At 37.3% G+C, this 13,549-nt stretch overlaps 1 protein-coding gene across 7 annotated transcripts in view; it reads right to left on the bottom strand.

The window, feature by feature from the left end:
• Window positions 1–13,549, bottom strand: part of KBTBD3 (kelch repeat and BTB domain containing 3) — a 37,251-nt gene that overhangs the window by 17,383 nt on the left and 6,319 nt on the right. For 3 of the 7 annotated variants that reach the window (XR_014299066.1, XR_014299067.1, XM_082684208.1), the window contains exon 2: window positions 6,184–6,411. The exons of 1 other annotated variant lie outside the window; for it this stretch is intronic. The gene's annotated coding sequence lies outside the window, so the exon portion shown is untranslated. Of the gene's footprint in view, window positions 1–6,183; window positions 6,412–9,359; window positions 9,475–13,549 lie in introns of those variants that run through there. 3 more of the 7 variants (XR_014299065.1, XM_082684211.1, XM_082684209.1) reach the window with 2 other exon arrangements.

A 13,549-nucleotide genomic window follows, 5' to 3' on the forward strand; every position in this document is an offset into this window, starting at 1 on the left:
CCATGGAGATGCTCCTATTTCCCAAGCCAGGCACTCAGATGTCTTCCTGCACCAGCCATATCTATTTTAAAACCACTACCTTTTCTTCACCCCGACAGCCACTCTTTGAGATAAATGTGTCATTGTTCTCACTTGAATTGCCTCCATTCTGATCTTCCCTCTTCTGTGAACTTTTATTGAATATCTCCTGGGCTTCTAACCTGTGCAGGCATTGGGAATCTAAAAACAGAGGAGTCACAGGGTCCCTGCTCTTGCCCGCTCACAGGCTGGTGTGGAGAGAAAGAAGTAACAAGTGAGCATCCTAGTAGAGATACGAAGAGTGTTGTGGAGGCAGGAAGGACAAAGCTCAGACTAGATCCCAGGGGTGAGGAGGACAGAGCAGAGAGAGCAGAGAGGGGGGAGGACAGAGGAAGACATTCTGATGGTATTTGAGCTGTTAAAGAAAAATTAAAAGATGACTGATTACCAAAGAAGATGAGAAAGACATTTCCAAGAGAAAAAAGTGTAAGTGGAGAGGCATGGATGAAAGAGTTACCACAGCCCCTTGGGAGAAGCAGTGTTGAGGAGCAGATATAGGGTAGATAAAGCTGAAGTGGACCGGCTCATGCAAAGCTGCATGCCATGCGAGGGGGCGTGCCTTTCATTCTAGAAGTAATGAGGAATATTTAGAAGGACTTGAAGTTGGAGAGGCACTACACCATGGCTTTACATTTTAGAAAGATCGTTCTGCTCAGAATACCAGCAGTAAATGACTAAGATGTGGCTCTTATTCTCATGGAGCTTACTATCTAAGGTTCACTGGCATGAGGAATGTCAATTTAAAAAGATGCCAACACTGGTTTTTGATTTTGGGATTTTTTTTGGATAAAAAATTATTAAGTCACTGAGGTGTGTCTATTACAATAAATAGGGTTATTTTAATTAATGCATACGAATTTTAATCCCAGTAACTCAAGCACATTTCTTTTTTTTTTCCTTAAGCACATTCTTTTTTTTTTTTTTTTAAAGATTTTATTTATTTATTTGAGAGAGAAACAGTGAGAGAGAGCATGAGCAAGGAGAAGGTCAGAGAGCGAAGCAGACTCCCCAGGGAGCTGGGAGCCTGATGCGGGACTCGATCCCGGGACTCCGGGATCATGACCTGAGCCGAAGGCAGGCAGTCGTCCAACCAACTGAGCCACCCAGGCGTCCCCTTAAGCACATTCTTAATCTAAGTATTTATCTGTTGATTCTTTAGTGTTTTCTGCATAAAAATTACATCATTTGTAACAAATGAGGCTTGTTTTTTTTCCTATTTTTTACAGATACTGTTTCTTTTACTACAGAAGTAGCTAAGACCTTCTGTACAATGTTTAATAAAGGCAATAATGGTTTGCAATACTTTTTAATATCAGTATATATAAGTGACTTATTGGAGTAAATCAACTATTGAAGCTTATAGTTCACAGGTCAAAGGTGAACCCAATGATATATGTATACAGTAATTTTGTCTGTGACTAATATAAGTAAAAGAACTTAGTAGAAACTTTCAATTATCAGGGTGCCTGGGTGGCTCAGTGGGTTAAAGCCTGTGCCTTCAGCTCAGGTCATGATCCCAGGGTCCTGGGATCGAGTTGACCCTGGGATGGAGTCCTGCATTGGGCTCTCTGCTCAGCGGGGTGCTTCCCCTCCTCTCTCTCTGCCTGCCTCTCTGCCTACTTGTGATCTCTGTCTGTCAAATAAATAAATAAATAAAATCTTTAAAAAAAAGTAACTTTCAAGTATCAAATTTATATATTTGCATTATGCACAGGTATTTATTTTGATGAAGTTGTTATAAGTTCAAGCCTGCCATGTTTACTCCATATAGAATGGCCAAGCAGAGAAGCTGAAATTTTCTATTTTCTTAACTTGGTTTGAGTACTTTTGTATATGTAGACTTTATTTAATCATGATAAAGTTAAGTGCTATCAAAGAGAAAGGGTATGGGAAGGTTTATGAAGGGGATAGGGGTCCCACAAGATAACTAAAGCCATTGAAACAGATAAAAATCAACCAAGGAAAATAAATAAAATTAGAAAAGAAGAGGTCCAAGAATGGAACACTGAGGATAACTAACCTTAAGGCATAGACCACTTAGTTGAAGAATTATTTGTGTTTGAACAGCTACCTACCAGGTGATGTCTAGATGAACTGAAAATACAGCAGAAATTTGTGGAAGACACAGGTGACAAAGTTTGTTGGCTAAGGAAGAACTCATGAAGAACAGGGACAGAAATGGAGGAAAAGTAGGAGAGGCGGTGGAGGGCAAAGGAAGAGAATTTCCATGTAGGAAATAGTCACACATCATCCAAAGCTGAGGTAAGAACTGAGAAAACATCACTGATGATTTGGGGGTGGGGTGAGGAAAGGCCACACTACAGTAGCTTAATGAGGAAATAATGGACACAATTTGTATAAATTATTTTTTAAAGAAGTTCAGTGAGATAAGGACTTGAGGAATAGGTGAATTCTAGGAAATTTTGTTTTCTTTTATTTGAGACCTGAGCATGTTAATACACTGAGGAGAAAGTGGAGCCAGGGAGGCAATTTTTTTTTTTTTAGGGAGGCAAATTTTGATCACTGATTACAACAGTCTAAATCTGCCATCTGTGTCTGTGTTCCAAAGCAAATCTTTCTCGACCTTTTAACCAATAAATCAGAGAACAATACTATATGACAAAACTTCCATTTCTGTTAAAAGATAAACATTGGTAGGCAAATAAATGCCGAGAGACTCTTAACTTTTGTAGTTATAACGTGATATTCAAGCCTGAAGGCCACCCCACATGATGTCAGTGGAGACCTCATGGAGAGTAGCAGTGATGTGTACCTCCCTCTCCCAGCCACAGTGGTATCAGAGGATGCAAAGAGGGGAAACTTAACTCCCAACTCTGTCCAGCAGCCCCCCTCTCCCAGGTGTCCACATAGGTGAGGTGGAAAATCAGGACTTCCATCCCAACCTAGCAGTAATGAGGTGGTGACCTTAACACAACAGAACAACAACAATTAAAAAAAAAAACAAACCCAAAACCCAAAAACCTAAAACACAGGATTTAAATATGATCTAGAATCTTACCACATAATATCCAATATATCCAAAATCAGGTATATGTCAAGTTGAAAAGACAATCAAAAGATATGAACAGAGATGACACAGATGTCAGAATTATCTACCTAGAATTTTAAAGCAGCCCTCACAGAGATGCCTCAATGAGTAATGGCAAAGTCTGTGTGACTTTTATTCTTTTCAGTCATTTGAGGTTTGTTTTGTGCATAAGGATATGGTTACTCAGTATATGTTCCATGACAGTTGAAAATACTGTGTGTTCTTTTGTTAGGTGGAGTTTTCTATTAATGTTGATTTGATTCTATTGATTGATGGTATTGTGTTCTGTGTCATTTCTTACTCTCTTCTTGTTCTATTAATTTAAGACAGGAAAATAGTAAAGTATCCAGCTGTTAAGTATATTTGTCTGTTTTTCTTAACAGTTCCATCAGTTTTTGCTTCACATATTTTGCAGCTCTGTTGTTTGGTACCTAGACAATTAGGTTTGCTGTGACTTCTTGGTGGACTGACATGCAATATTCCTCTCTGTCCCTCATAATTTCCTTGCTCACATCCATTTTGTCTAATATTGATATAACCTTACCTGTTTACTTTTAATTAATGCTTGCATAGTATATTTTCAACCTGCTTGTTGACTTTGAACTTACTTCTGTCATTCCATTTGAAGTGAATAACTTATAGGAATTGTATAAAATTGGATCATTTTTTGAAAATCTATTCTGCTAATCTCTGTCTTTTAACTGGCATATATAGACCATTTATATTTAGTACAATTATTGATACATTAATACTTAGGTCTGCTTTTTGGTTGTTTTCTGTGGTTTCTGTTTTTAATTAATTTATTTTTCTTCTTTCTGCCTTCCTATGAGTTACTTGGAGTAACTTTCTTTACTCAGATTCCTGTGAGTTGCTTTCTGCCTTTCCTATGAGATACTTAAGTTACTTAACACTTTGCAGAATTCCATTTTGATTTAGCTATAGTGGCTATGAGTGTACCGCTTTGTATGGACTTTTTAGTGGTTGTTCTATGTATTACATTTATATGTTTGTATATATGTGTGTGTGTATAATATATGTTATAACAATATTTGTGCAAATATTTTACCAGTGTGAATAAAGTATATAAACTTTACACTCTTTTACTTCCCTTTACACTCCCTCATATCTTTCTTATATAATCGTTTTAAGTAATTCCTTACATATGCTGAGATCTACATTAGGCAGTGTTATAATTTTTGCTTCAACCTGAAGAAACTATGAGAAGAAGGGCAAAATAAACTCAATAAAGTTATGTGAAAGGAAATGATAAAGAGCAGAACTCTATGATCTTAAAAATGGAAAACCACAGAGAAAATCAATGAAAGTTCAATTCTTTGAAAAGTTCAATGAAATAGACAAACTTGAGCAAGTTTAACAAGGAATGAATGAAGGAAAGAAGACATGCATTACTAATATCAGGAATGAAAGAGGGGAATCACTACAGACCTTGAAGATAATCAGAAAGAAAAGGAAAGGAATATTATAAACAACTCTACATGTAACAGTGCAATAGGACAGATGAAATGGACTAATTTCCCCAAGAACCTATGTATTACCACAACCCACTCAAGATGAAATGTAAAATTTGAACAGCCCTGTAACTATTAAAGACACTGAATTTACCAGAAGTTTTTAAAAAAGTGAATACTAAATCTGTACAATTTCCTCCAGAATACAGAAGAGGAGGGAACACTTCCCAAGTAAGTCAGTACTACTGTGGTGCCCCAGACAAAGACAATACAGAAACAAAGAAATAAACAAAACTAAATGGCAGGAGACTGAATTCTTTTTCTCTGAGATGATGAAAATGGCAAATATGTCCACTTTTTATTATTGCTATTCATCATAGTACTGGAAGTTCTTAGATCTCAATTCTTAGATCTATGATATTAAAAGCACAATCCATTAAACAGAGGAAAAATGCTAGTTGAATGTTACCAAACTGAAAACGTTTCCTCTGTGAAAGACTCTGTTAAGAAGAAAAGACAATCTATATCCTGGGAGAAAATATTTGCAAATGAAATGTGATAAAAGATTAATATCTACAATATATAAGGAATTCTCAAAATCCATCAGTAAAAAAGCCCAAACAATTCAATTAAAAAATGGGCAGAAGATATGGAGAAATATTTCACCAAAGAAAATACAGAAATGAACACATGAAGGCATGTTCAATATCATTAGTCATGGAAATACAAAATTAAAACCACAATGAAATCGCACTACCTATCCATTAGAATGGCTAATAAAAAGATACTGATAATATCAAATGATTGAGAAGCCAGAGAGACACTGTATCATTCACATGTTGCTAATATAAATAATTTGGAAGTTTTTTAAAAAGCTAACCATGACATGGTGACTCCATCTGGTCAGGGAACTCAGGGTGCAGTTCTGCCTGATTCAAGAACCCAAACAATGAGCCCTGCTGGCCTTAGAGCCTATTTTTGCCACCCTGCCTGGCAGAAAAGCTAATTCATAGCCCTGCTTACTGCTGAGTGCAGCACCCAGCTTCACGCCACCAGGAAACCTGACTGGAGCATCTGGGAAACCGAGTAGCTCAGCAGCACTTGAGAGAGTACCTAAGCAGGGTGCCTGCCCTTCTGCAGAGCCCACGTGGTGACTCCATCTGTCTGGGGAGCTCAGTGTGTTTTGCCTGACTCATGTCCCTGACTACCAAGTCCACCTGGCTGTGGAGGCTGTTATACAGCCTTTCCCCATGTGGGGAAGCAAATCTGAAGCCCTGCTTGGCACTGAAGATAGCCTCCAGCCCTGCCCAATGAGCAAGCCTAACCAGAACACCTGGGAAGCTGTGTAGCCCAACCTACACCTAAGTATACAATAGCACCTGAGTGGAACACCAAGCCAGCTGGGCTTTCCATCTGCAGAGCACAGCTGGTGGCACTGTCTGACCCAGGAGTTTGGTGGGTAGCTCTGCTGGATACAGATCCCCAAACATCAAGCTAAAGGGCCATGGAGACTGTCTTACTACTCCACTCAGGCAAGGAAGCATATTTGTAGCCCTTCCTAGCTGCTGAGTATAGCACCAGTCCTACCTGAGTAGGAAGTTTAGCCAGAGAATTCCTGAAGAGTGCATCCCAAAGCTTCATGTAGGCAGAAACCCACCAACCAGAGGCACCCAGCCTGACCTCAGAGCTCAGGCAGCAGCCTTGCCCAAACAGAGACCCTGTCAGCAAGCCCCACCTGACCAAGGATGCTGCCTGCTGACCGGTCCAGAATCAAGGTGAACTGACTGGGGGAAGGCCATTTCTGGAGAAGACAACCTGTAAAGTATGGAAGAGGAGACTGCTTACTCAAATATGCAGATAACAACACAAAGAAGCAAGGATGATAAAGAATCAGATAATCATTGATATTACCATAGGGGGGTAATAAAGCTCCAATAATTGACTTTAAAGAAATGGGAGATCTGTGAATTGTCTGCAAGTAATTCAGATTATTCCTCTTAAAGAAGTCCAGTTAACTACAAGAAAACACAAATAACTAAACAAAATTGGGGGAGGGGAATGCATGAACAAAATGAAAAGTTCAACAAGAAATAGAAACCACAAAAAGAAAGAAAGAAGAAAGAAAATCCTATAAGTAAAGAATCCAGTGACTTCCCTGAAGAATTCAATTGAGAACTTCAACTGTAGGGGCGCCTGGGTGGCTCAGTGGGTTAAAGCCTCTGCCTTCGGCTCAGGTCATGATCTCAGGGTCCTGGGATCGAGCTCCACATTGGGCTCTCTGCTCAGAGAGCCTGCTTCCTCCCTCTCTCTCTGCCTGCCTCTCTGCCTACTTGTGATCTCTGTCAAATAAATAAGTAAAGTCTTTTAAGTTAAAAAAAAAAAAAGAACTTAAACAGCAGACTCCATCAAGCAGAAGAATCAGTGAACTATAAAATAGGGCATGTGAAATTTTCCAGTCAGAACAGCAAAAAGAAAGAATTAAAAAGAGTAAAGAAAGCATACAGGACTCCTAGGACACCATCTAAAGAACAAATATGCATTGTAAGAATCCCAAAGTAGAACAGAGTGGGGAAAAGGGGGCAGAAAGTATTTAAAAACAATAATGGTTGAAAACTTCCCAAATATGAGGAGAGAAATGGATATCAGAATAATGACACCCAAAAGACCCCAAATAGATTGAATCCAAAAAGGGCTACATAGAGACACATTATAATTGTCAAAAGTCACAACGAATTTTGAAAGCAGCAAAAGACTGACACATCACAGTGATGTGTGATCCCTCCCATAAGACTATGGACAGATTTCTCAATAGCAACTTTTCAATCCGGAGAGAATGAGGTGATATATTCAAAGTACTGAAAGAGAAGCAGAAGCTGTTAACTAAGAATAGTATAGCTGGTGAAGTAGTCTTTCAAAAATGAATGAGAGGTAAAGAATTTCTCAACAAATAAAAGCTAAGGAAGTTAATTAGCATTACATCTGCCTTACAAGCAATACTAAGGTAGTTTTTCAAGGAGAAATAAAATGATGCTAATTGACATCATAAAAATATATAAATGTTTGTAGAACTGGTAATAGTAAATACAGTCAAAATCAGATTCTCCAATATTGGGGAGTTGTATTCTCGAATATGTAATTTATTTACAACTCTAGTTTTAACTATGATAATTTATTTTTGGATACATAATATAAAATATATGTAAACTGAGGGGTGCCTGGCTTGCTCAGTCAGTGGAGTATGTGACTCTTGATCTCAGGTTTGTGAGTGTGAGCCCCACAATGGGTGCAGAGATTACGTAGAAATAAAATCCTGAAAATACTATATATATATTCACATATACATATATATATGAACATATATACTGAAACATTAATAACTGGAACTGTGAGTGAGGGAGAAGTAAAAATTTAAAGTTTATGTTAGTAAAATTGAGTTGTTATCAACTTAAAAATAGAATGTTATAAATAGATTTTATGTTAGCATCACAGTAGCCAAAAAGAAAACCCTGAAGTGGTCACATGAAAGATTATGATAAAAGAATGACAAAATATTGCCACAAAAAGTCATCAAACCACAAAGAAGCAACAAAGTATCTACAAAATAGAACACAGTTAACAAAATGGTAGTAGTAAGTCTTGACATATTAATAATTTAAGTGTAAATGGATTAAATTCTCCAATCAAGAGAAACAGAATAGAGAAAAACACAAGATCCAATAATAAGCTGCCTACAAGAGATTTCCTGTAGCTTTATTTATTTTATTTTATTTTTTAACTTATTTGTCAAAGAGAGAGCACACAAGCAGGGAGAGCTGCAGGCAGAGGGAGAAGCAGGTTCCTTGCTGAGCAAGGAGCCTAATATGGAACTCAAACCCAGGACCCTCGGATCATGACCTGAGCAGAAGGCAGCCACTTAACCAACTGAGCCACGAGGGCATCCCTCCCTGTAGTTTTAAAAACACATGCAGACTGAGAGTGAAGGAATGGGAAAAAAATATTTCACACAAATTGTAACCAAAAGAAAGCAGAGATGCTATACTCATATCAGACAAAAGAGACTTTAAAAATAGAAGAGATGAGGAAGGTCCTTATATAATGATAATGGAGTCAATCCATTAAAAATACATAATTGTAAATGTTTATGCACCCAATATCAGAGAACCAAATATATAAAGCAAATCTAGCAGAACTGACAGAAATAAATAGCAATAAAATAATAACTGGAGACTTTAATATCCTACTCAGCAATGGATATACCATCCAGAGAATCAGTAAGGAAAGAGTGGATTTGAATAACATTATAAATCACAAGGACTTAAGTGACACATACAGACACAGAACATTTTGTAGGATAGAGCAAATGTTAGGTCATAATACAAGTTGTAGCAAATATAAGAAGACTGAAATTACACCAACTATATTTTCTAGCAACAATCATATGAAAGCAGAAGTCAATAATGGGAAAATTTGCAAATATATTTAAAAAATTTTAAGTATTTTATTTGAGAGAGAAAGAGAGCAAAAGAGAGAGAAAGGGAGCATGGAGCCAGGGAAGGGGTTGCGGGAGCTGAGGAGGAAGTTGGGGGAGGAAGTTGGAGGAGGGGTTGGGGGAGCTGAGGAGGAAGCAGACTCCCCGTTGAGCAGGAACTCAACCTGAGCAGAAGGCAGTCCTTAACCAACTGAGCCAGCATTACCATGATATCAAAGCCAGATAAAGCCACTACAAAAACAAGAGAAAAATAAAACAAAAGAAAACAACTTACAAGCCAATATCCCTGGTGACTAAAGATGCAAAAAGTCTCAACAAAATTCTAGCAAACTGAATCCAACAACACACTAAAAGGATAATACACCATGATCAATTAGGATTCATTCCTAGGAGGCAAGGATGAGTGAACATATGCAAATCAAAAATTGTAATTTACCACATTAATTAAAAAGATTAAAGTCATATGAGCATCCCAACAGATGGAGAAAAACATTTAAAAATTCAGCATCAATTCATGATAAAAATTCTCATTTGGGCATAGAAGCAAACTGGGCATAGAATTCTCAAATAATAAAAGGCTGTACATGACAAGCCACAACTAACATCAAACTCAATGGTGAAAGGTTGAAAGTTTTTCCTCTAATATTAGGACCGAGTGAAGGTTGTCTACTCTCATCACTATTTAACACAGTACTGGAAGTTCTAGCCAGAGCAATGAGGCAAGAAAAACAAATAAATGGAATCAGAATTGGAAAGGAAAAAAGTACAATTGTCTGTTTGCAGATGATGTTTTGTATACAGAAAATCCTAAAGACTACACCAAAAAAACATGTAACAACTAATAAATGACTTCAGTGAAGCTCTAGGATACAAAATCAACATACAAAAATCAGTAACATTTCTATATACTGACAAATTAAAATTTAAAATAAAGAAAACAATCTCCTTTACAACAGCGTCAAAAACAATAAAATACTTAGGAATAAATTTAACCAAGTAGGTCAATGACTTTTATAAATTGAAAACCATAAAACATTGTTGAAAGAAATCAGAGAAAATATAAATAAATAGAAATACACCCTGTGTTCATGGATTGGAAAAATTAATATTATTAAAATTTCCATACTACCTAAATGCCTCTGTAAATTGAATGTAATCCCTATCAAGATACCTAAGGCATTTTTCATAAAAATAGAAAAATAATCCTAAAATTCATAAAGAACTAGCTACACAGCCAGAGTAATCATGCAATAGCCAAAGTAATCCTGAGAAAGAAGAGCAAGGCTAGATGCATCACACTTCCTGATTTTTAAAAAAGATTTTATTTACTTATTGGAGAGTGTGTATGAGAGAGAGCAGAAGAGGGTGGTGGGGGAGGGAGGAGGAATGGAGCAGCAGACTCTCCATTGAACAGGGAGCCTGATATGGGGCTTGATCCTGGAACCCTGAGATCCTGAACCAAAGGCAGATGTTTAACTGACTGTGCCACCCAGGCACCCCTACACTTCCTGATTTTAAATTATATTACAAAGCTATAGTAATCGAGACAGTATGGCACTGGCATAAAGACAGACACATGGACTAATGGAAAAGAACTGAGAGACCAGAAGTAAATTCACACATAAATGGACAACTATTATATAACAACAATGGCATGAGTACTCAATGGTGAAAAGATAGTTTCTTCAATAAATCACACTAGGAAAATTGGATATTCACATGCAAAAGAATGGAACCGGACCCATATCTCACACCATTCACAACAATTAAGTCAGTTAAATATTTAATGTGAGACCAAAAACTATAAAACTCCTAGAAGAAAAAGTAGGGAATAAGCTCCTTGACATTGGTAATAGCAATTATTTTGGGGGATGGTGGTGGTGGATAAGACACATAAGGCACAAGCAACAAAATAAAAAATAAAGAAGTGGGACTACATCAACTACAAAACTTCTACACTATAAAATAAATGATCAACCAAATGAAAGGTCAGCCTACAGACTGGGAGAAAATGTTCTTAACCCACGCATCTGATAAGGTGTTAATATCCAAAATTTGTAAGGAACTTCTAGAACTCAAGAGCAACAAACAAACAAACAAACAAACAAAAACTCCAAGTAATCCAATTAAAAATGGGCAGTGAGGGGTGCCTGGGTGGCTCAGAGAGTTAGGCCTCTGCCTTCGGCTTGGGTCATGGTCTCAGGGTCTTGGGATCGAGCCCCACATCGGGCTCTCTGCTCAGCAGGGAGCCTGTTTCTCCCTCTCTCTCTGCCTGCTTGTGATCTCTCTCTCTCTCTGTGTCAGATGAATAAATAAAATCTTTAAAAATTAAAAAAAAAAATAAATAGGCAGTGAACATGAATAGATATTTTTCCCAAGCTGTTCACATGGTTTAACAGGTACATGAGGTGATGCTCATTGTCACTAATCAGGAAAAGGCTAATCAAAACCCCGAGATACAAACTCACACTTGTCAGTCTGGCTTTTGTCAAAAAGATAAGAGACAGCAAGTGCTGTTGGGGATGTGAATAAAAGGGAACCTTGTATACTTTTGGTGTGAATGAAAACTGGTGCAACCAATATAGAAAATAGTATGGCAGTTTCTCAAAAATTTTAAATGAAACTACAATATGATCTTAACCAATTCAGCTTCTAGGTGTGAACTGAAAGGACATTAAATCACTATCCTGAAGAGGCAACTATCTGCTGTGTTCCAGCAGCATATTCACAACAGCTGAGAGAAGGAAATGACTTAAGTGTCTGTAGATTGATAAATGGATAAAGAAAATGTGAAGTGTATACACACACACACACACACACACACACACACACACACAGTAGAGCATTAGCCATAAAAAAGCAGGAATCCTGCCATTTGCAACAGCACAGATGGACCTTGAGGGTATTATGCTAAGTGAAATAATAAATGTAGACTGTAGAATGTCACTTAAATATGGAATCTTGAAGAAGAAAAGAAACCTCATGGGAACAGAGAAAAGGTTGGAGTTTGCCAGAGGGCATGGGGGTAGGGGAACTGAGGGAAGGGGGTGAAAGTACAAATTTCCAGTTATAAGAGAACCAAATTCTGGAGATGTAATGTACAGCATGAGGACTGCAGTTAACAATGCTGAGTTCTATATTTGGACGTTGCTCTGGGAGTAAATCTTAAAAGCCATCAGCAAAAGAAAAAATTCTGCAAGGCAATGGATGTTAACTATACTTATTGTGGTATTCATTCCATAATATTTATAAATATCAAGTCATTCTGTTGTACACCTAAAACTAACACAATGTTATATGTCAGTTACATGTCAATAAAAATGGGGAACTAAGTATACATTATATTAGCCAATAATCACGGATATGAGCACATTTATCCTAGAGAAATACAAATCTGTACATGGTTTATCATAGCCCTTAGAATTGTATGGTCAAAAACCATAAACATCCAAAATGTTGCTCAACATATGGACAAGTATACTGACTGTCATACCTCCATACCATGGAAGACTGCCTACCATTAAAAAGGAACAGGCCACTGATGTACATCACAACTTAGAGGAATTTCAAGAGCATTATGTTGAATGAAAAAGGGCAATCTCAAAAGGTCACATACTGTATGTTTCCATTTCTAGAACGTTCTTGAAATGACAAAATGATAGAGATGGACAACATATTAGTGGTTTCCGGGGCTGAGGAACGTGGTGGGGGTGGAGGGGCAGGAATGCATAGGGACACTTCTGCAGTGAATTGTAATAATCTGTGACTTGATCAGCTACAGGCATCTATACATGTGATAAAATGACATAGGACTGTCCCTACACAGTGCACCAAAGTCAAGTTCCTGATTTTGATTTTAGGCAATAACTGCGGAAGATGCTGCCCTGGGGAAACTGTGTAAAGGGCACCTGGGACTGCCTCATACTATTTTTGTAAATTCTATATATATGTGATTATTTCAAAATAAAAATTAAAGACCACAAAATAGAAATTCAGTTTAAAAACTGATATCCCAGTTTTGTTCTTGTTCAAAACACTTTAAAAATGCAAAGAAAACATTGTTTTCTTTTTTAGTGTAAGTTTTTTTTTTTTTTAAGATTTATTTATTTACTTGAGAGAGAGTAAGCACAAGCAGGAAGGCCAGCGGCATATAGAGAACCCCAAGCAGACTCCACACCTGGTGTAGAGCCCAACCCTACGACCCAGAGATCATGACCTGAGCCAAAATCAAGGGTCCGATGCTTAACCAACTGAGCCATCCAGGTGGCCTGTTCCTCGGTTTTCAAAAGAGAAGTTGAATATAAAACAAAAAAGCTAAAAGGTACTCAAACCTGAGACTTTAAAAAGGATAAAAACTGTATTTGTATATAGTGATGTGAGTCTTGAGGAAATAAATTTTAAGAAACTTCAGCCACAAACATATTTTAATTAGCTTTATTATCATTAAAAATATGTATTGAATTC

The sequence above is a fragment of the Mustela nivalis genome, assembly GCF_964662115.1.
Source record: "Mustela nivalis genome assembly, chromosome: 9".
Taxonomy (NCBI): domain Eukaryota; kingdom Metazoa; phylum Chordata; class Mammalia; order Carnivora; family Mustelidae; genus Mustela; species Mustela nivalis.